This window comes from Gopherus flavomarginatus (assembly GCF_025201925.1).
Source record: "Gopherus flavomarginatus isolate rGopFla2 chromosome 13 unlocalized genomic scaffold, rGopFla2.mat.asm SUPER_13_unloc_3, whole genome shotgun sequence".
Classification (NCBI taxonomy): Eukaryota; Metazoa; Chordata; order Testudines; family Testudinidae; genus Gopherus; species Gopherus flavomarginatus.
Genome location: NW_026114611.1, coordinates 2197414 through 2216681, shown reverse-complemented (window position 1 = coordinate 2216681; position 19268 = coordinate 2197414). Strand labels below are relative to the sequence as shown.

The window sequence follows — 19268 nt, the reverse complement described above, 5'->3', positions numbered from 1 at the left end:
GAAGGTCGGGTGTTGTCAGCCGCTCTCCAGAAACTGGAAGGCCACTCCATCCCTTTTGTTACCTGCCAAGTGAGGCTGAGTGCACTGGCAGGCAGCGCCGTCGGAAGAAGTGGAAGATTGGACAAATGACCAGGGAGGAGTATAAAACTATTGCTCGGGCAGGCAGGAGCGAAATCAGGAAGGGCAACTCAGGCTTGGAGTTGCAGCTAGCAAGAGATGTTAAGAGTAACAAGAAGAAGGGTTTCTTCAGGTATGTTAGCAAGAAGAAGAAAGTCAAGGAAACTGTGGGCCCCTTACTGAATGAGAGAGGCAACCTAGTGACAGAGGATGTGAAAAAAGCTAAGGTAGTCAATGCTTTCCCCCACCCCGCCCCCGTCTTCACGAACAAAATCAGCTCCCAGACTGCTGCACTGGGCAGCACAGCATGGAGAGGAGGTGACCGGCCCCCTGTGGAGAAAGAAGTGGTTTGAGACTATTTAGAAAAGCTGGAGGAGCATGAATCCGTGGGGCTGGATGCGCTGCATCCGAGGGTGCTAAAGGAGTTGGCGGGTGTAATTGCAGGGCCATTGGCTATTATCTTTGAAAACTCATGGTGATCGGGGGAGGTCCCGGATGACTGGAAAAAGGCTAATGTAGTGCCCATCGTTAAAAAAGAGAAGAAAGAAGGAGGATGCGGGGAACTACAGGCCAGTCAGCCTCACCTCAGTCCCTGGAAAAATCATGGAGCAGGTCCTCGAGGAATCAATTCTGAAGCACTCAGAGGAGAGGCAAGTGATCAGCAGCAGTCAGCATGGATTCAGCAAGGGCAAGTCACGCCTGACTAACCGAATTGCCTTCTGTGAGGAGATAACTGGGTCTGGGGATGAGGGGAAAGCAATGGACGTGTTATTCCTTGATTTTATCAAAGCTTTTGATACAATCATCTCCCACAGTATTCTTGTCGGCAAGTTCAAGAAGTATGGGCTGGATGAATGGACTATAAGGTGGAGAGAAAGCTGGCTAGGTCGTCGGGTAGTGATCGATGGCTCCACGTCTAATTGGCAGCCGATATCAAGCGGCGTGCCCCAGGGGTCGGTCCTGGGGCTGGTTGTGTTCAATATCTTCATTAATGTTCTGGAGGATGGCGTGGACTGCCCTCTCAGCAAGTTTGCAGATGACACTAAACTAGGAGGAGCGGTCGATACGCTGGAGGGTAAGGATAGGATACAGAGGGACCTAGACAAATTAGAAGATTGGGCCAAAAGACACCTGATGAGGTTCAACAAGGACAATTGCCCAGTCCTACACTTAGGACGGAAGAATCCCACGCACTGCTCCAGACTAGGGACCGAATGGCTAGGCAGCAGTTCTGCAGAAAAGGACCCAGGGGTTACAGTGGACGAGAAGCTGCCTATGAGTCGACAGTGTGCCCTTGTTGCCAAGAAGGCTAACGGCATTTTGGACTGCATACGTAGGGGCATTGCCAGCAGATGGAGGGACGTGATCGTTCCCTTCTATTCGACATTGGTGAGGCCTCATCTGGAGTACCGTGTCCAGTTTTGGCCCCCACACTACAAGAAGGATGTGGAAAAACTGAAAAGAGTCCAGCCTAGGGCAAGAAAAATGATTGCGGGGGAGGGGGGGTGCGGGGCCTGGAAGACATGACTTATGAGGAGAGGCTGAGGGAACTGGGATTGTTTAGTCTGCAGAAGAGAAGAATGAGGGGGGATTGATCGCTGCTTCCAACTACCTGAAAGGGGGTTCCAAAGAGGATGGATCTAAACTGTTCTCAGTGGTACCAGATGACAGAACAAGGAGCAATGGTCCCACGTTGTGGTTGGGAAGGTGGCGGTTGGATATTAGGAAAACCCTTTTTCACGAGGAGGGTGGTGAAGCATTGGAATGGGTTCCCTATTCCAATGGAGGTGGTGGAATCTCCTTCCTTAGAGGTTTTCAAGGTCAGGCTTGACAAAGCCCTGGCCGGGATGATTTAGTTGGGGATTGGGTTGGACTAGATGACCTCCTGAGGTCCCTTCCAACCCTGAGGCCTGATCCACACTACAGCGTTAAATTGATTCAAACAGCATTAAATCGATTTAACGTTGTACCCGTCCACACTACAAGGCACTTTAAATCGATATTAAGGGCTCTTAAAATCGATTTCTGTACTCCTCCCCAACGAGAGGAGTAACCCTAAAATCGACATTACTATATCGATTTAGGGTTAGTGTGGACGGAAATTGAAGTTATTGGTCTCATTCTTTTACTGTAGCTACCCAGAGTGCACCACTCCGGAAATCGATAGTAGCCTAGGACCATGGACGCACACCACCGAATTAATGTGCCCTAGTGTGGACGCGTAAAATCGATTTTATAAAACCGGTTTTAATAATTTCGATTTTATGCTGTAGTGTAGACGTAGCCTGAGAGTCCATGATTTTTAAGCTGTTCCCGTGCATCAGGGCGAGCTGCAGCTCAGTGAACTCCAAGGATCTCAGGCGAGCTACTTTGCAGCAGAGGCAGACCAAGCAGCAGGTACAACGCGGGGTCGCACCCCGGCCGGCAGATAGAATCTCATGTCCGAGATCCTGCCTCCTGTTCCTTGGCAAAGTGTGTGCTGTTGCTCCGGATTTTAGCTGTGGGCCAAGTGCCCTCTTGCTTCGTCCTCCATGTGCCTGGGCATCAGCGGGACTGTCTCAGGAGAGCAGCTTCCCCACCCTCGCCGCATCCCAACCTCCGCCCAGCTGGGGAAGGAGCAGAGACAGCCCTGAGAAAAGACTCCTTTGAGAGCCGGAGATGGCCGAAGCGTCTTATTTGCATACTCACAGTGCACTGCGCGCAGCGAAGCGAGTCCCTGGTCAAGGGGCTAGTTTTACTCCCTGTGTCCCCGGTTCCCATGATCCAACTCGGGCTGTCAATCGGTTCAATTCCATTTCCTCTAAAAGCTCTGCGGTTTAGCGGGCTGTGAGAGTACTCACCCTGACTTGTGGTAGCATACGCGGTTGCCCCGGCAGCGCCTCTGCCCTGTCTTCTATGTACTCTGTTTTCTCTTCAGTTTGTATAAATCTTTCGCCTTTTACTAAAGATTTCCGTGGAGAGGAACATTTATGAGTTTGTACCCATTTTTTTGAGGCTTTGCTTTGGTGAGGCTGTTCTCTGTTGTGAAAAGAACAGAAGGGGGCTACTTGAACTGGTGTCAGTGGCTCAAGCTTCCCTATAAACAACTCAGAGCTCTGAAAATGACTGTTTGGGATTTTCTATCCCATTATTTTATTTTACTTTGAGCTCATCGTGTTAGTGAGATGGCTTCCTATCTAGCAGGGGACACTTTTGTGATGGGTATTCTGCTGGCTCTTTGGTTTTGGAAGTTATCGGTTATCACGGTTGAAGAGCAGCAAATAAATGCAGCGTTGTTTGTGTTAAGGTTTGGTTTGTCCCAAGAGTGTATGGTTTGGAGTCATTTGTAACTCTGCGATTAGTTATTGGCAACAGCTTGTTATTGGGCCCCTGAGTTGAAAGGCTGCTCTTGCAGATTTTAGTTTGTCGTTGTTGGAAGGTCAGTTAAAGAGCTGCTTTCTTTATCTAGTCCGTGAGGGTTCTTACGCCGCCCTCCTTGATATACCTTCCAGAAGGTGATTGCATGGTTTCCCTCGCCTCCCCACAGAAGAGAAATTGTCCATCCCTTTCCTGTTGGGAAAACACCAGTGTTTTCAAAGGTTTTGCCCAGATGAGGGATAGTTCATAGGAGCAGAAGAGGAGGAAGGTTGTGGCCCTTTGAGTCAGATTCCTACCTAGCGTTTAAGGCCAAAAGGAACCAGCCGATCACCTCAGGGGGACTAAGGGGCACCAATGCCCCAAATAGTGAGGAATTGCTTTGATGTAATTGACTGTATGTTTGAGATAGTTCGGTGGGAAGGAGCAGAAAAGAGCATCGGGGCTGCGGAATAGCGCTTGCATAGGCTTTCTTTGCCCTGGTTTGCTGTAAGAGTTAGGGTCCACACTACAGCGTTAAATCGATTTAAACAGTGTTAAATCGATTTAACGCTGTACCCGTCCACGCTACAAGGCACTTAAAATCGATTTTAAGGGGTCTTAAAATAGATTTCTGTATTCCTGCTCAATGAGAGGAGTAACCCTAAAATCGATATTACTATATCAATTTAGGGTTAGTGTGGATGGAAATCGAAGTTATTGGTCCCATTCTTTTACTGAGCTACCCAGAGTGCACAGCTCCGGAAATCGATGGTAGTCTAGGACCATGGATGCACACCACCGAAGTAATGTGCTCTAGTGTGGATGCGTAAAATAGATTTTATAAAACCGGTTTTATAAATCTGGTTTTAATAATTTCTATTTTATGCTGTAGTGTAGACGTAGCCTAGTTAAGCAGGGTCGCTATGAACTCTACCCTGCCATCTGTTGGTGATCTGTTGTAAAGGCCTTTTGAAGCTGATGTCATTTGCATGGTTCCACCCACTCCAGATTGCATGATGGGAGTGCTTTTCCAAACGGTCATTTCAGCTGCTGTGGGATCCCCAGTCTCTTTGTTATTGGGGCAGGAGTAATGCAGTGTATTTTCCTGTTCGTTCTGGATCAAGGAGAGAGTAACTGTACCTGGCATTTGAGGCCTGAGAGCTTCACCCTCGCCTGAAAAGTACTCACCCATTAAGGGGTCTGGGTTCCAAAGACTCAAAGCTTATGGGAGGTTGGAATGGATGTTTGTTTGGTTCTTGTTGGCCTGTGCTTGTAGTTTTTTTTCCTACTGTCCATGGTGTGTAAAGACGGAGATGTTTTTGAATCTCTTTGAGTTGTTGTTAGTACTGCAGTCATTTGCCTTAAGCTTATACCACTCTGTCTCTTTCAGGGTATGTTTTGGTTCCTGAGAAGTAAAAGGCTGTTGTGTGTGTGGTGTTATGGAGTGAGGTAGTAAAGGTTGGTGTTGCAGAGGTGGTGCATGTGCTAAAAAAATTGGGTCCCCCCCACTGCCAACCCCAGCTCTGGTCCCAGAGTCCAGAATTTGCATAAACCTGCCTGCTTACCTGTGACTAAGAATTTGGAAATTGTGTCCCACAGCTGCTGTCCCAGTGTGCAATCTGCAAAATTTCCTTGCCATTTGAGCTGTAAGGAGCATTTTATCCAGCTATGGAGTTCTTTACAAGTTTTAGTGTGGAAATGAGATGCCAACCCAGCAGTTTATGTATGTCTAAAAAGTGCATTTAGTCATTAATGGCTTTTTATCTGTGGTATAGGTGCAAATATGTGTTCAAACTATAAAAGCTCTATTTTTAAACTAGAGAGATATGTAAGACATAAAACTTGCATTTACAGATTTCCCAAAAAAATCTGTACTAATAAAATACAAACATCCATTCTCCATCTCTCTTATTTCACTATGCTTTGGAACCCACGTCCCTTGCCTAACGAGATTTATGTAGGTTCGGGTAAGTTCCAAAATCACAAACTGCTAAGTACCGTTCTACTGTCCTTGATTTATATCACCAGAATAACTGCACTTTATTACCCCTGCCCTAATAAGAAAGAGACTGGGGATCCCACAGCAGCCAAAATGACCCTTTGGACAGGCACCCCCATCATGCAATCTGGGGTGGGTGGAACCATGCAAATGGCATCAGCCTCAAAAGGCTTTTACAACAGATCACCAACAGATGGCAGGGTAGAGTTCATTCTCACCCTGCTTACATCCTCGCCCCCAGCCAAGAATTGGTGGTCCTGATAAATCACATTCCTTATTATACCAACTCATTGGTATTGAATGCGAAGTTATGGCTAGCAAAAGTAGCCACCCACCTCTGCCTTGTAGCATCCAGCTTAGCCCTTGTTAACACATAAGTCAGTGGATTGTTCTCTGTCCACACCTGAAACTAAGCACCACACAAGTAGTCTCGAAATTTCTCAGTGATGGCCCATTACAAGACCAAGAACTGCTGCTGGTGGATGGAATAGCGAGTTTCGCTATCAGACAGTCCTCAGCTGGCAAAGGCTACAGATTTACATTTCCTTCCACTTCCTGGTACGGGACTGCTCCCAGACCCTCCAAACTGGCATCAGCATGCAGGATAAACGGTTTGTTTGGGTTAACAAGGATTAGGACTTGCACATGAATCAGGCAAATAATTATTTCCCGTAAAGCCCTGTCACTTCTCTCATCCCACCATGTCCCAAATGGAGAAGAGAGGAGCCCCTCCCCTGTCCCAGGCCAGGAACACCAGATTGGAGAGTGGGAGGTGTTCATGACTCAGTCCAGGTCTGCTAGTGCTGCAAAGACGAAGGTTTCCTTCCTCAGTCCAGATCAACTAGAATTGTTGTTGCAGTGAGAGAGAGATGTCTCTCATCTGGTTCCTTGATGCTTTAGTGAGAGAAGATAAGCAGAAGTGTTTTCTCTCTCTGCACCTAAAATCACACACTTCTTCTCTGCTTTTTGCTCTATCTTGATTTCTCTTTTCCATCTAAATTTTCTTTTTCTTGGCCTCATTTCAGAGCATTCACAGCCAATTCCCTATCCTAACTCTGAGTCCTCTACTGCACCCTGAATGTCTCATTCTAACCCCACCCCAGAATTTGCACCCCCAGAGCCAGTGCCTTCATCCCTCTGCACTCCAACTCTCTGTCCCATGTAGCCTGATGTAAGGTGTACTAATAATATTAATGTGGATAATTTGATGAAAATTTAATTGATTAGCTTACATTTAATTTAGTTTAATTGAGTTACAAAGTTACAGTTGCATTACTGCTATTCAAAAGATGCATATGGCATTATATGCAACAAAGTTTTGATTAATATACTCACAGCCTTCCTTGATAACCTGGTGGTAAGAGACACAGGACCAGCCTTGCAGTTCAGGTTTCTCAATTCTTAAGTGAAGGATGCAGTACTTAGAAAAAGCTACTGTTACTTAGGGTTTGCTTGAATATGTTAAACTTAAAATCAAAACCTAATAAACAAAGAATAACAACTTAGGGAAACCGAACTTAGCCTAGTTCCCTTGAAACTTAAAGTTTAAGAACGAGTACAGCCTACTGATAGTACATAGAGAGAGAGTGGAGGAAGTAAGTCAGAATGATAGAGCGAAGTGCTCTAGCGAGGTGGGTTACCTCTTTCATAGGGCACAAGGGCCGGAAATCCTTCCTCCTATGCCCAAATTTCATTCCTCACCCACAAAACATTAGGGTACATTTACTTTATACACTAGTATGTTTGTGCTTGTTGATGACATGTAAATATGCACATAAGTTACCTTGCAGTGTACCTGTTAAATCTGTGGGTACAACACTGAAAAAAACCCTATGCCATTCTCCATTGTCGATTGGTCTAGGTAAAGGTCTTGAACAGGCATGGGTACTTATCTATTTAAGTAACATGATAAAGGTCGATTTTCCTCTCTGAGTAAAAGGTCACAATACAGGTATGCTAACTTTGCCTTAGCTTAACATACAGGATATGGCCTGTAGGTTCTCGTAAGTCATCTGTCTCAGTCCCCTAATCATTTTTATTGCACTTTGCTGGACTTTCTCCAGTTTGTCCACATTCCTTCTCATGTGGGTCCCAACCCCAAAAGTACTCACATTTCACCCCATTGGCCCCAAAATGCCAGCTTGTAATATGTAAATAGGGTGCTGCCATGGTCAAGTCACTCCCGAGCTCTCCAGCGGAGCCTGCTGGTGGAGAACAAGGTGAAAATTAGCCAGGATGTCACTCAGTCAAATCCCTGTGCTCCCCGCAGGTGGTATCGGAAAGTTCCAAGATGGCTCATTTCCCTTTCTCTCATCAGCTTCAGGCCCCAGGTTTACAAATGCACAAACCAGTTGGGATTCTCCCCTGGCCTCAGGGTGTGAGGCTGCTCTGAGGGGATGGACTTGCACACTTGGGATATTAGTGCAAAGATACAATTTCAATTTCTCTTAGAGAATTGGAGGGCAATTTATATTTGGTAAAAATCTTATTTAATGAAAGGAAAGCTGCAGTGACAGCCCGGTTACTGGGGTGCAAAACACCTTTCTCCTGGGAGAAACAAGAAGTTAGAATTAGAAATTTACATAGTTTGTTCCAGTGTTGGTACAGGTTTAATTTTGCTTCTGTGTAGGTTTGTTTCAGGCTGTGACCATTTTGGTTTATTGAGGTGTTTTAGTTTTTTAGTTGGAATGGAGCTTTTAATTGACATTTTCTGGATTTGAATGGCTGACCTGCAACACCAGTTTTGACATAGTTCAGCATATTTTATAGATTTGACCAGTATTCAAGGATTCAATTCCTTTATAGGAGGTTTTAGTGGTCATGCTTATTTATTTGATGTTATTTTATCATTCTGCTGTAGCACACTTTTTTGATAAAATGTTGAAATTATTAATTTACAGCATTTGTTAGTTTTTATTTTTACAAACAAAGTTTTTCTTAAAGTTTGGGTTTTAAATTAAGCCTTGTTTTTGGTTTCAATTTTCATTTAGGTTTTGGTTACTGATGGGATCTTTAAGAAAACTTTGGATTCAGTACTAAAATTTGGACAGATTTAGAATATTTAAAGTAAACCCTGTTTATTATTTTATTTTAATAAAGTTTGTGTTGCTGTAAACCCTAGCCCGGGAGAGAGGAGATGAGCCTGGCCTTTAACTGAGAAGGAGCAGAGGCACGGCCCCCGTGAAGGGTGGGGCCAGGTGATGGGGGGCACAGCCCCCCAATTTATTTTGTCTAGCCCATCTCAGTCCCCCACTAAAGGAGAAGAGTCTGATGCCACCCCTGCTGGTCACTAGGTGTCACTGCTGCTCCATGGGAAACATGCTCTGTGCCTTACCCAGATTGGTGGGAAACACACTCTGTGCCTTATCGTGACTGGTCCGTGGGTGTCACTGCTCATAGAGGGCAGACACACGCTGTGCATTACGCCACCTGACCACTGGGTGTCACTGCTGTATCAAGGGAAACACCTTCTGTGCATTACTCTGACTGCCCACTGGGTGTCACTGCTGCGCCAAGGGAGACATAAGAGCGGCCAGACTGGTTCAGACGCAAAGTCCATCTAGCCCAGTATCCTCCTGTCTTCTGACAGTGGCCAGTGCCAGGTGCCCCAGAGGGAATGAACAGAGCAGGGAATCATCAAGTGATCCATCCCCTATTGCCCATTCCCAGCTTCTGGCAAACAGAGGCTACAGGCACCATCCCTGCCCACCCTGGCTAATAGCCCTTCATGGAACTATCCACCCTAAACTTATCTAGTTCTTTTTTGAACCCTGTTATAGTCTTGGCCTTCACAATGAATTCCACAGGTTAACTATGCAACTGCCCTGAGTTTACCACCCTCTCACCTAGCCAGGTTGTATATGGAAAAGAGGATGAGGATGAGGAGAGCCATGATGTGTCTGTCAGTGGCTGGTGCCTCAGTTTCAGCTAGGCAGCAGTGCTGCAGGCTCCTTTGGTCTGTGCCCATGCAACTGTGTCTGGGGAAGGGGGAGTAGAGGTTCATGCTTCCGAGCCCCACGCCCCATCCCCAGCAGCTGGAGAATCCAGGCCAAATTTAACCCTGGCAGCTGGGCCGGGATTAGCCTGGGCTGGGATAGGGCTGGGGAGGAATTGAGAGGGAGACAGACACACCTGCTGTGAGGGAAGATCCTCCCATTCCCCGCCAACCCCCTTCACTCATTGCAGCATAGCACCCCCTAGCATTTCTTTCTCTGTCTTGGGAGCTGTCTGCTGCCTGCTTCTTCCTTAGCATCATCTCTCCTCATCCTGGGGCACTGGCATTGCCCATCCTGTGCAAATAGGCAGGCCCCGGTGTGCCCCATGGCACTACCCTGCAATTGTGGGGGCAGCTGTTGGATGGAGCCATATCAAAATATGGGGGTGGGCAAGGCTGGGGACCAGGACTCTTGGGTTCTCCCCTCAAATGTGGGATGGGAGTGGAGGTTAGGGGGTAGAGGGGGGGAGGGGCAGGGCTGCGATCCAGGGATACTGCTTTTTCTGGTTTTCTCCACCTCCTGCAGCTGCCTCGGTCCTTTCAGTGCGTTTCTTGTTCCAAATTCATTTGCTTACTTGTGTAAGTCACCCCAGAGGTGGCTGCATTTCAGTGTTGAGTGAGGCACCCTTGGCTGCATCACCACCTAACCGTGCCTCTCTCCCCCTTCGGGTGACCCTGCAGCACTCAGCAAATATCCATAAGATCATGGGGCACTTTGAGCACTGGGCAGACAGGGGCCAGGCGCCCAGCCCTCCCTCCAGTGAATGGGACCCAGCACACTTTACTTTTTACAGGGATTAAAAAGGGGCAAAGGGGGGCAAATCAGAGGAGGGGGTGGCCAGGGTCTGAGCAGCGGTTGGAAATTGACGGGTTGGAGGCTCAAGCAGCTGGAGGCACAGTTAGGAGAGGGGCTGAAGGGCAAAGTCAGGGAGGGGGGGAGGAGCCAGAGTTAAGCCCAGAGGGAGGCGCTGCCAGAGGGTTAAACCCTGGCACAGGCAGGGGCCGAGGGGTAACAGTTATCCCGGTGGGCTGTGACTCCAGTGTTTGCAAACATGGGTGGGGGGAGCAGAGGGCTTTTTTATTTCCCCTCTCACAGGCAGCACCTCTCAGCATGGACTTCCCAGGGCTGGGCTCTTAAAGGTACAGGCATCCCACTGCCTAGACACTGCAGCTCCTCTCTGATGTAACCTACTCAGGTGCTGCAGGAGGAGACTCAATTCAGTGAAACTGGGCATTCTCTATATGCCCCCCAGCCAGGGGGCTGTGCACCCCCTTCCCCGAATTTCCCCAACACCCCCTCCCTCAGTGGTCAGGTAGTTACATGCAGCGCTGCCAATGTTGGTTCCATTGGTTGCAAATTTGAATGGAAATTAAAACGTTAACACACACTTTAAAAGCAGATATAATGTATGAAAACTACTTGTACCTGAGAAAGTAAAATAGGTTTGGAAAGTCTGGACAAAGCCGGGTTTCCTCACCCAGCTGTTGTGTTTGCTGACAATGTCGGTGCATTGGCTTCAGCAGTGCCAACCTTAGAATTTCAAATGATGATTTGTAAGCGAGGTGTGAATGAGCTCCCCCCTGACAGCTACTGATGACCAGGGTTGGAGGAGGCTTTGGGACCAGACTGTATTTACATGAACTCACCTACTCTGCTGAGGTATCCAGCGGACAGAGCTGGGCTGCCTCTGCTCTAGGTGCCCGGAGGAGGGAAGGTGTGTGGGGCTCCAGCCTGGGACTCTTCCTCCCTCCTGCCAAAGCCTGACTATTAATCCCAGCCCTGGCACTCCTTTCTTCAAGTGCCATGTGGGCCAGAGGAAAAGTGTGGTAGGAATCACAAGGGCCAAGCTTGTGAACATCAGGTGCAGCAGCAAGAATCGCAGCTATCAGGGTAGCAAGTTCTAGAGCCCTAACCCATTGTGGCCACCCCAGCCAAAGACCTGGCTCTAGGAGGTGTGAGTCACCCAGCAGGAGGGGAAAGATTCACTCTTACACAGCTGGAGACAGGGAAGTTGAGCTCTGGGGCTTTACCACAAACATGGGTGGCAAGTTTGTAGAAATTTTGGTGGTGCCCAGAACCCACCCCCCCACCTCCACCCCCGAAACTCCTCCCCCACCTGCCTAAGGCTCTGGGAGGGGGTTTGGGGGGGGACATCTGGGGTGCAGATCCTGGGCTGGGGATTAGGGTGCAGGAGGGGTGCAGGGTGCAGTCTTTGGGATGGAGTTTGGGTGCTCGGTGCAGGCTCCAGGCTGGGGCAGGGGGTGGGGTTGTAGGAAGGGATGAGAGGTGCAGGCTCTGGGAGGGAGTGCAGGGCTGAGGATGAGGGATTCATGATGCAGGAGGGGGCTCAGGGCTGGGGCTGAGAGATGAAGTGTTCATGGCTAGGGCAGAAGGTTGGGGTGTGGTGTGAGGCTGAAGATGGGGGGTTCATGCTGTGGGGGGGCTCAGGGCAGCCTGCCTTGCCATAAGTGGTGGGCAGGCACTAGGACCCTGGGGCAGCAGACAGCAGTTCTGCCCAAATACCTCTACTCCAGCAGCAGGAGCAGGCAGGCCCATGCTGCTTTTTGTCAGGCAGGGACACAACACAGCAGGAGGAGGGGTGCCAGGCAGGAGCCAGGGCCAGGGGAAGAGACCCAGCTCAAAGTATTGCTGGAGCAGGGCCCCCAGCCCTGAATATTCCTGCAGCCCGAGCACTGCAGATGTATATAACCTGCCGCCTATGACCACAAGCCAACACAAGGTCCCACTGAGATTTGAACTCAAATTACAGGATTCAGAGTCCTGAGTGCTGCCCATTACACCATGGGAGCAGCTTGTGCTGCCTTCTCTGCACATCGGTGACCCTCATGTGGCTGGCTTGTGTAAGGGGGCTCTTGGCCCTTTACTAAAACTTAGTGTGTGTGGGAGGGGGTTGGTTGGCTAGTTCCCAGCACCAATAGAAGGGGGAAGGATCAATGGTAAATCAGGACCCTGAGACTGACAGTGGGGAGAGGCCAAAGCTCCAAGTTAGCTGCGCTGACAGGCCAGGCAGTGTAATGAGGGAGTCACCAGGCCAGGGGGTCCCATCCTCCATGTGAGCTGGAACTGCCTGGGCGAGAGTGGGGCAGAGCTAAGGAGAGAGCAGGAGCCTGAGAAGAGCCGGGGAGCAGAGCTGTGCAGGTGTAGTGCCAGAAACTGCTGCATGTAGGAATTTGCAACCTGTAGCAGTTACTGATACCTGAAGTTGTTCTTATTTGCTGACTTGTCCTAATTGACTAAAACTTGACATTGGTTTGTCTAGCAAAGGCCAGTCCCTGGCCCCTTGGTGCAGACTTCCTCCTTCATATCAGGCTAGGGCGTCCAGATGTCAAAGATGAAATATCGGGACGCGGGGTGCGGAGCAAAAAAAAAGGCAGAGGGCCCCCCTGCCGCCAAGCGGAAGTGGCACAACCCCATCTCCAACCAACTCTTGGCTCCAACCCCCGCTACACCCCCAGCTCCCCCATCCCCTCGCTCCTGGGCCCAGCCTGGGCTCCGAGCTCTGCAGCCGAGCCATGATCTGGGCCCCTCCTGCAGCTCCCGGGCAGGGGGTGAATCAGGCAGCTCCTGGCAGGAGCGTGTCCACCCTACGTGTGTCTCCGCCCCCCGCCCACCTGGGCCCTGCCTGCTCTGTGCTGCCCCCAGCCCCAGTGCGCTGCCCCGCAGGCTGCAGGGCTGGAGCAGCTTCTGCGCTGCGCTCTCGGCCATGGCCATGGCCAGTGTGCAAACCTGTGGGGGAGGGGCGCTGCCTTCCCTCTCCAGGTCTGCAAGGGGAATGTAAAGCGGCCGTTCCTGCGGGGGCGGGGTGCTGGGGGCCCTCCCCAGCTATGCCAGGGGACTGGGGAGTTGCCGTTCCAGTGGGGGTGGGGTGCTGGCTTCCCTCCCCAGCTCAATCAGGCGACTGGGGAGCGGCCGTTCCAGCAGGGGTGGGGCACTGGGTTCCTCTCCCAGCTCTGAGAGGGGACTGGGACGCGGTCTTTCCTGCTGGGGCAGGGCGCTTGCTTCCCTCCCCAGCACTGGAAGGTGCCTGAGGAGTAGCGGTTCGAGTGGGCTTGGGGTGTTGCCTTCCTTCCCCAGCTCTGGGAGGGGCCTGCGGAGTGGCGGCTCTAGTAAGGGTGGGGCGCTGGCTTCCCTCCCCATCTCTGAGAGGGGCATGGGGTGTGGCCGCTCGAGCGGGGGCAGGGCGCTAGCTTCCCTCCCCAGCTGTGGGAGGGGCCTGGGGAGTGGCGGTTCGAGTGGGGGCAGGCAGCGAGCTCCTTGCTTTAGTCACAGCCTCAGAGCCAGCCTGAGCCCCCTCTGCGGTGTGCAGGGGGGGGTGGGGAGCATCTCTCCCTCCCACTCAGCCCCAGGGGGCTGGTTACAGGTAGGCAGGTATCCTGAGCCCAGCAGCCCGTTCCCCCTGCCAGCCACGTCATTTGCATTTTCACAGACCATTTCCGTCTTACCCAATTGGTTCCCTGGATTTGAATTCAAATCCTCGGCCGTTACAGGAGCAGGGCCTGGATCCTGTCCCAAAGAGACACAGTCACCTCCCAACAGGGTCTCCCAGCCAATATCCTGGAGAACTTCAACAACCAGCCAGCCAGACCCCTCCTGGGTCTGCACAAGGATCCAGGCCATATGCAGGACGGGGGGCTTCACCCTGGGGACCTTCACCCAGGTCCCACAGCCCCTCAGCATCTGCGGCTGCACCACCACAGTTCTCTCTGTCCCAGGGTCTTGCCACCCCATGCGTGTTTCCCCACTGACCCTTGGGCAGCCCCCTATGTCTCTCTGCTCCACCATCCCCAGTCCATGGTGCTGCTGCTTCTCCTGCAGCTTTTCCTCAGGCTCTTGCTCTCTCTCGCGATCCTCTCGCATTCTCAGGCTCTGCTCCCATCCCATATGTCTTCGATCCCCTGATGGTACCTGATCGTGATAACCATCATCTGTTTGGAGACCAGACTTTCGGGAATGTCTGGCTGCTGCTCCAGCTGCTCCCAGATCCTTTTGTAGCCTCATCTGGGTCAGGAATCTGCTCCTCAGACACGTCCTTCTCCTCCCACTCACGATTAACTGTGCCTTGGTGAACTTCCCCGTGCGTAACCCTCTTTGTGCATAGGATCACAATGTCCTTCTCAAGGAGGTGGTGATAGGCCATCACTTCACCGTTCCCAAGTTGCTCTGGGCTCACACGCCTGTGTGCTCTTGGCTCCCCCATGGTTTCCAGGAAGAACCCCTGGTGTGCCAGCCCTTCTCGTGGTCACCACCTCTTTGCCAGGGTCGAGCTGCAGACTCCTCCGCCCCTGGGACTGCTCCTGCCATCCCCAGGGGAACCCTGCTACTGCAAAAATCCTCTCTCCCAGGGTTGAGCGGCAAGCTCCTCCACCACTGAGACTGCTCGCTGCAGTGCTCAGGGGGACCCTCTTACTCCAACAGTCCTTCTCGCTGGTCACACACTCCCAGAGGTTAACCGCTCCCTGAAACCTTCCCTCTCTGAGGCTTCAGCACACCTGGTTCTCATTATCCCTCCTTTGTTTTACTGCTCCCCAGTCACTTACTGCAAGCAGCGCCATTCACGGGGTGAAGTACATCCCACCTCTGCCACCAGTTGTCACGGAGACCCTGGGTGATGCCCTGGAACTGCTCTCCACAAAACCAGTCAGGACTTTGAGGAGCCTCCTCTCCCTTGGAGCAGAAGTTTTTAGGGCAAGAAGCTCACACGTCTTCACCTCCTGGGTCTCTCCTTGGAGCATTCAGCATCCTCTGACCCTCCGTGCACTTCCCCCAGCGAGTCCGCCCAGGCAGGGTCCATTCTGGGGGGGTATCAAGGTTTTTTCCCCACTTTGAACTTTAGCGTCCAAGAAGTGGGGACCTGCATGATCACTTTTAATCTTTATTACCAGCTTAAATTTGGTACGCTGCCACCAGCCAAAATATGGTGTTTGGCACACTTCCTGTTCCCCCTAAACCTTCCCTGGGGAACCCAAGACTCAAACCCCTTGGATCTGAACACAAGGAGAAATTAGCCTTCCCTCCCCTCTTTTTCCCCCCAGACTTTCCCCTCCCTGGGTTACCCTGAGAGGCTACACTGATCCAAACTCCTTGGATCTTAAAACAAAGAGGAATTAACCTCCTCCTCCGTCCTTTACCCCCCACCAATCTCTGGTGCGTTCAGACCCAATCCCCTTGGGTCTTAAAACAAGGAAAAAAATCAATCAGGTTCTTAAAATAGAAAGTTTTAAATTAAAGAAAGAAAAGGTAAAAATTATCTCTGTAAAATCAGGATGGAAAATGTTTTACAGGGTATTCAGATTTATATAGCCTAGAGGGACCTCCCCGCCTCGCTTAGCCTGAGATTCAAAGTTACAGCAAACAGAGGTAAAAATCCTTCCAGCAAAAGACACATTTACAAGTTAAGAAAACAAACATAAGATTGATCCACGTTTCCTGGCTATACTTACTACTTTGAAACATGAAAGACTGATTCAGAAAGATTGGAGAAAACCTGGTTGCACGTCTGGTCCCTCTTAGCCCCAAGAGCGAACAAAGAACAAAACAAATAGCACAACAAAGACTTTTCTCCACCGAGATTTGAAAGTATCTTGTCCCCAGATTGGTCCTCTGGTCAGGTGTGAGCCAGGTTCACTGAGCTCCTTAACCCTTTACAGGTAAAAGAGACATTAACCCTTAACTATCTGTTTATGACAGGAGGGAAGCCAGCGCCCCGCCCCCCCCCGCTGGAACCACCACTCCCCAGGCCCTTCCCAGAGCTGGGAATGGAAGTCTGCACCCTGCCCCCGCTGGAACTGCCCCTCCCCTGTATCCTCCCAGAGTTGGGTCGGGAACCCAGCGCCCCTCCCCCTCTCGATCGGCCACTCTCCTGTCCCCTCCCAGAGCTGGCGAGGGAACACACCACCCCACCCCCGCTGGAACGGCCACTCCCGAGTCCCCTGACACAGCTAAGGAGGGAAGGCAGCGCCCCACCCTCGCAGGAACGGCCGCTACCTAGTACCCGTACAGAGCTGGGGAGGGAACCCAGAGCACAGACTCCACAGGGAAGGCCGCTCCCCAGTCTCCTCGCAGAGCTGAGGAGGGAAGAAAGCACCCCACGCCTGCACGAACATCCGCTCCCCAGTGGCCTTGCAGATCTGCGGAGGGTAGACAGCGCCCTGCCCCCGGAGGAACGGCCGCTTCCCAGTGGCTTTGCAGAGCTGGGGAGGGAACCCAGCGGCCTCCCTCGCAGGAATGGCCACAACCCAGTCCGGTGGCAGAGCTGGGGAGGGAACACAGTGCCCCGCCCCTGCAGGAATGGATGCTCCCCAGTGGCCTCACAGAGCTGAGGAGAGAGGGCAGCGCCCCACTTCCGCTGGAACGGCCGTTCCCATGTACCCTCGCAGAGCTGGGAAGGGAACCCAGCGCCCTGCCTCTGCAGGAAAGACTGCTCTTCAGTCCCCTGTCAGAGCTGGGGAGGGAAGGCAGCACCCTGCCCCCGCAGGAAAGACTGCTCTTCAGTCCCCTGTCAGAGCTGGGGAGGGAAGGCAGCACCCTGCCCCCGCCCGAATGGTCGCTCTCCATTCCTCTCCCATAGCTGGGGCGGGAAGGCAGCGGCTTGTCCCTGCTTCAACGGCCGCTCCCCAGTCCACTCGCAGAGCTGGGGAGGGAACCTAGCGCCCCGCCCCTGCAGGAACACCGCTCCCCATTCCCCTCGCAGAGCTGGTGAAGGAAGGCAGCACCCCGCTGCCACTGGAACGGCCACTCTCTAGTCCCTTCTCAGATCTGGGGAGGGAACCAAGCACCTCGCCCTGGCAGGAACGGCCGCTCCCAGTCCCCTCGCAGAGCTGGGAAGGGAACCCTGCGCCCCACAACCAGAGGAACAGCTGCTTATCAGTCCCCTGGCAGAGCTGGGGAGGGAAGGCAGCGCCCCGCCCCCGCAGGAACAACTGCTACCCAGTCTCCTCACAGAGCTGGGAGGGGAACCCAGTGCCACTCCCCCTCAGGAACGGCCGCTACCCATTCCCCTCGCAGAGATGGGGAGGATAGACAGTGCCATGCCCCCGTAGGAACGGACTCTTCCCAGTCCCCTCGCAGACCTGAGAAGGGAACCCAGTGCCCCATCCCCGCAGGAAAGACAACATCCAAGTCCCCTCGCAGAGCTGGGGAGGGAACACAGCACCCCGACCCCACAGGAACTGTCGCTCCCCAGTCCCCTGGCAGAGCTGGGGAGGGAGGGCAGCACCCCGCCCCCGCAGGAAAAACAACATCCAAGTCGCCTTGCAGAGCTGGAAGGGGAACTCAGTGCCCCGCCCCCGCTGGATCGGCCGCTCCCCAGTTGCCTCGCAGAGCTGGGGAAGGAAGAAAGCGCCTCACCCCTGCAGGAACGGCCGCTCCCCAGTCCCCTCACAGAGATAGGGAGGGAACCCAGAGCCTCACCCCAGCAGGAAAGACCACTTCGCGGTCCCCTCGCAGACCTGGGGAGGGAAGGCAGCGCCCCAGCCCCACAGATACAGCCACTCCAAAGTCCCCTCACAGAGCTGGGGAAGGAAGGCAGCGCCCCGCCCCCGCAGGAACGGCCACTCCCCATTCCCCTCGCAGCCCTGGGAAGGGAACCCAGCGCCCCACCCCCACAGAAACAGCCGCTCCCCATTCCCCTCGCAGAGCTGGAGAGGGAAGGCAGCGCCCCACCTCGCAGGAATGGCCGCTCCCCAGTGTTGGTGTCATTAGGCATAAATCTAGGCCTCAGTGAACCAAAGCTCCTCCATGTTGAACTCTACTTGATCTAGAAAGCTAGCAGCTGTGAAATGAAATGTGTAACAGTAAGTTATCAGTTGCAGCACAGCTAAAACAGGTCTAAAGCAGTGGTGATAAGGCCTGTGCACCATTAGCAGATGGACACGATAACTTACAGAAGGAAAACTTACTAACGAGCTGCCGCGGCCAAGATTACTTAATGCACTTGCGCTTACATAACTGCTACAGGGGAGAAAGGAGGAGGAGGAGGAGGAGGGTGGGGGAAGAAAGAAGAAAGAGAAAGAAAAACTTATAAAAAGGGAAAAGCTGCTTGTGTAGCGGTGCATGATTTCAAGCGCTCGTCTCCTTGCACCACTTTGAGATCCCAATAAACTTTGCTTGCTTCTCTACCCTGGTGTGTGTTCATTGGCGCTTCGCACTCTGGGCAATGAACCACTGTTGCTTGCCTTGGGCACCCTCTGTGTCGGCAACAGAAGGCAGCGCCCTGACCCTGCTGGAACAGCCTCTCCCCAGTCCCCACACAGAGCTGGGGAGGGAACCCAGTGCCCGGCCCCCGCAGGAACAGCTGCTCTCCAGTCCCCTAGCAGAGTCGGAGAGGGAAGGCAGTGCCCTGCCCCACAGGAATGACCGCTCCCCAGTTTCCTCGCAGAGCCGTGGAGGAAAGGCAGCGCCCCGCCCCCGCAGGAACGGCCGCTGCCCAGTCCCCTCGCAAAGCTGGGGAGGGAAGGCAGCACCCCACCCCCTCTGAATCGTCCATTCCCCAGTCCCCTCACAGAGCTGGGGAGGAAAGGCAGCGCCACACCCCCGCTTGAACGGACGCTCCCCAATCCCCTCGCAGAGCCGTAGTAGAAGGCAGTGCCCTGCCCTAGCTGGATCGGCCCCTCCCCAATCCCCTCGCAGAGCCGAGGAGGGGAGGCAGCGCTCCTCCTCCACTGGAAAGGCCACTACCCAGTCCCCTCACAGTGTCGGGGAGGGAACCCAGCACCCCGATCCCGCTGGAACGGCCTCTACCCAGTCCCCTCACAGAGCTGAGGAGGGAAGACAGCGACCTAGCACCACTCCTGTCTCGGAGT

General features: G+C 52.5%; 1 protein-coding gene and 1 non-coding gene across 2 annotated transcripts in view; one reads left to right on the top strand and one right to left on the bottom strand.

Annotated features, from left to right (window-relative positions):
• The window catches only part of LOC127041591 (uncharacterized), a 592831-nt gene that overhangs the window by 101067 nt on the left and 472496 nt on the right, over positions 1 to 19268 (bottom strand). The gene's annotated exons all lie outside the window — the stretch shown is intronic.
• On the top strand, positions 3015 to 3130 carry LOC127041608 (U5 spliceosomal RNA). The gene has a single exon (XR_007771698.1). It is a non-coding gene; the product is annotated as a U5 spliceosomal RNA (small nuclear RNA).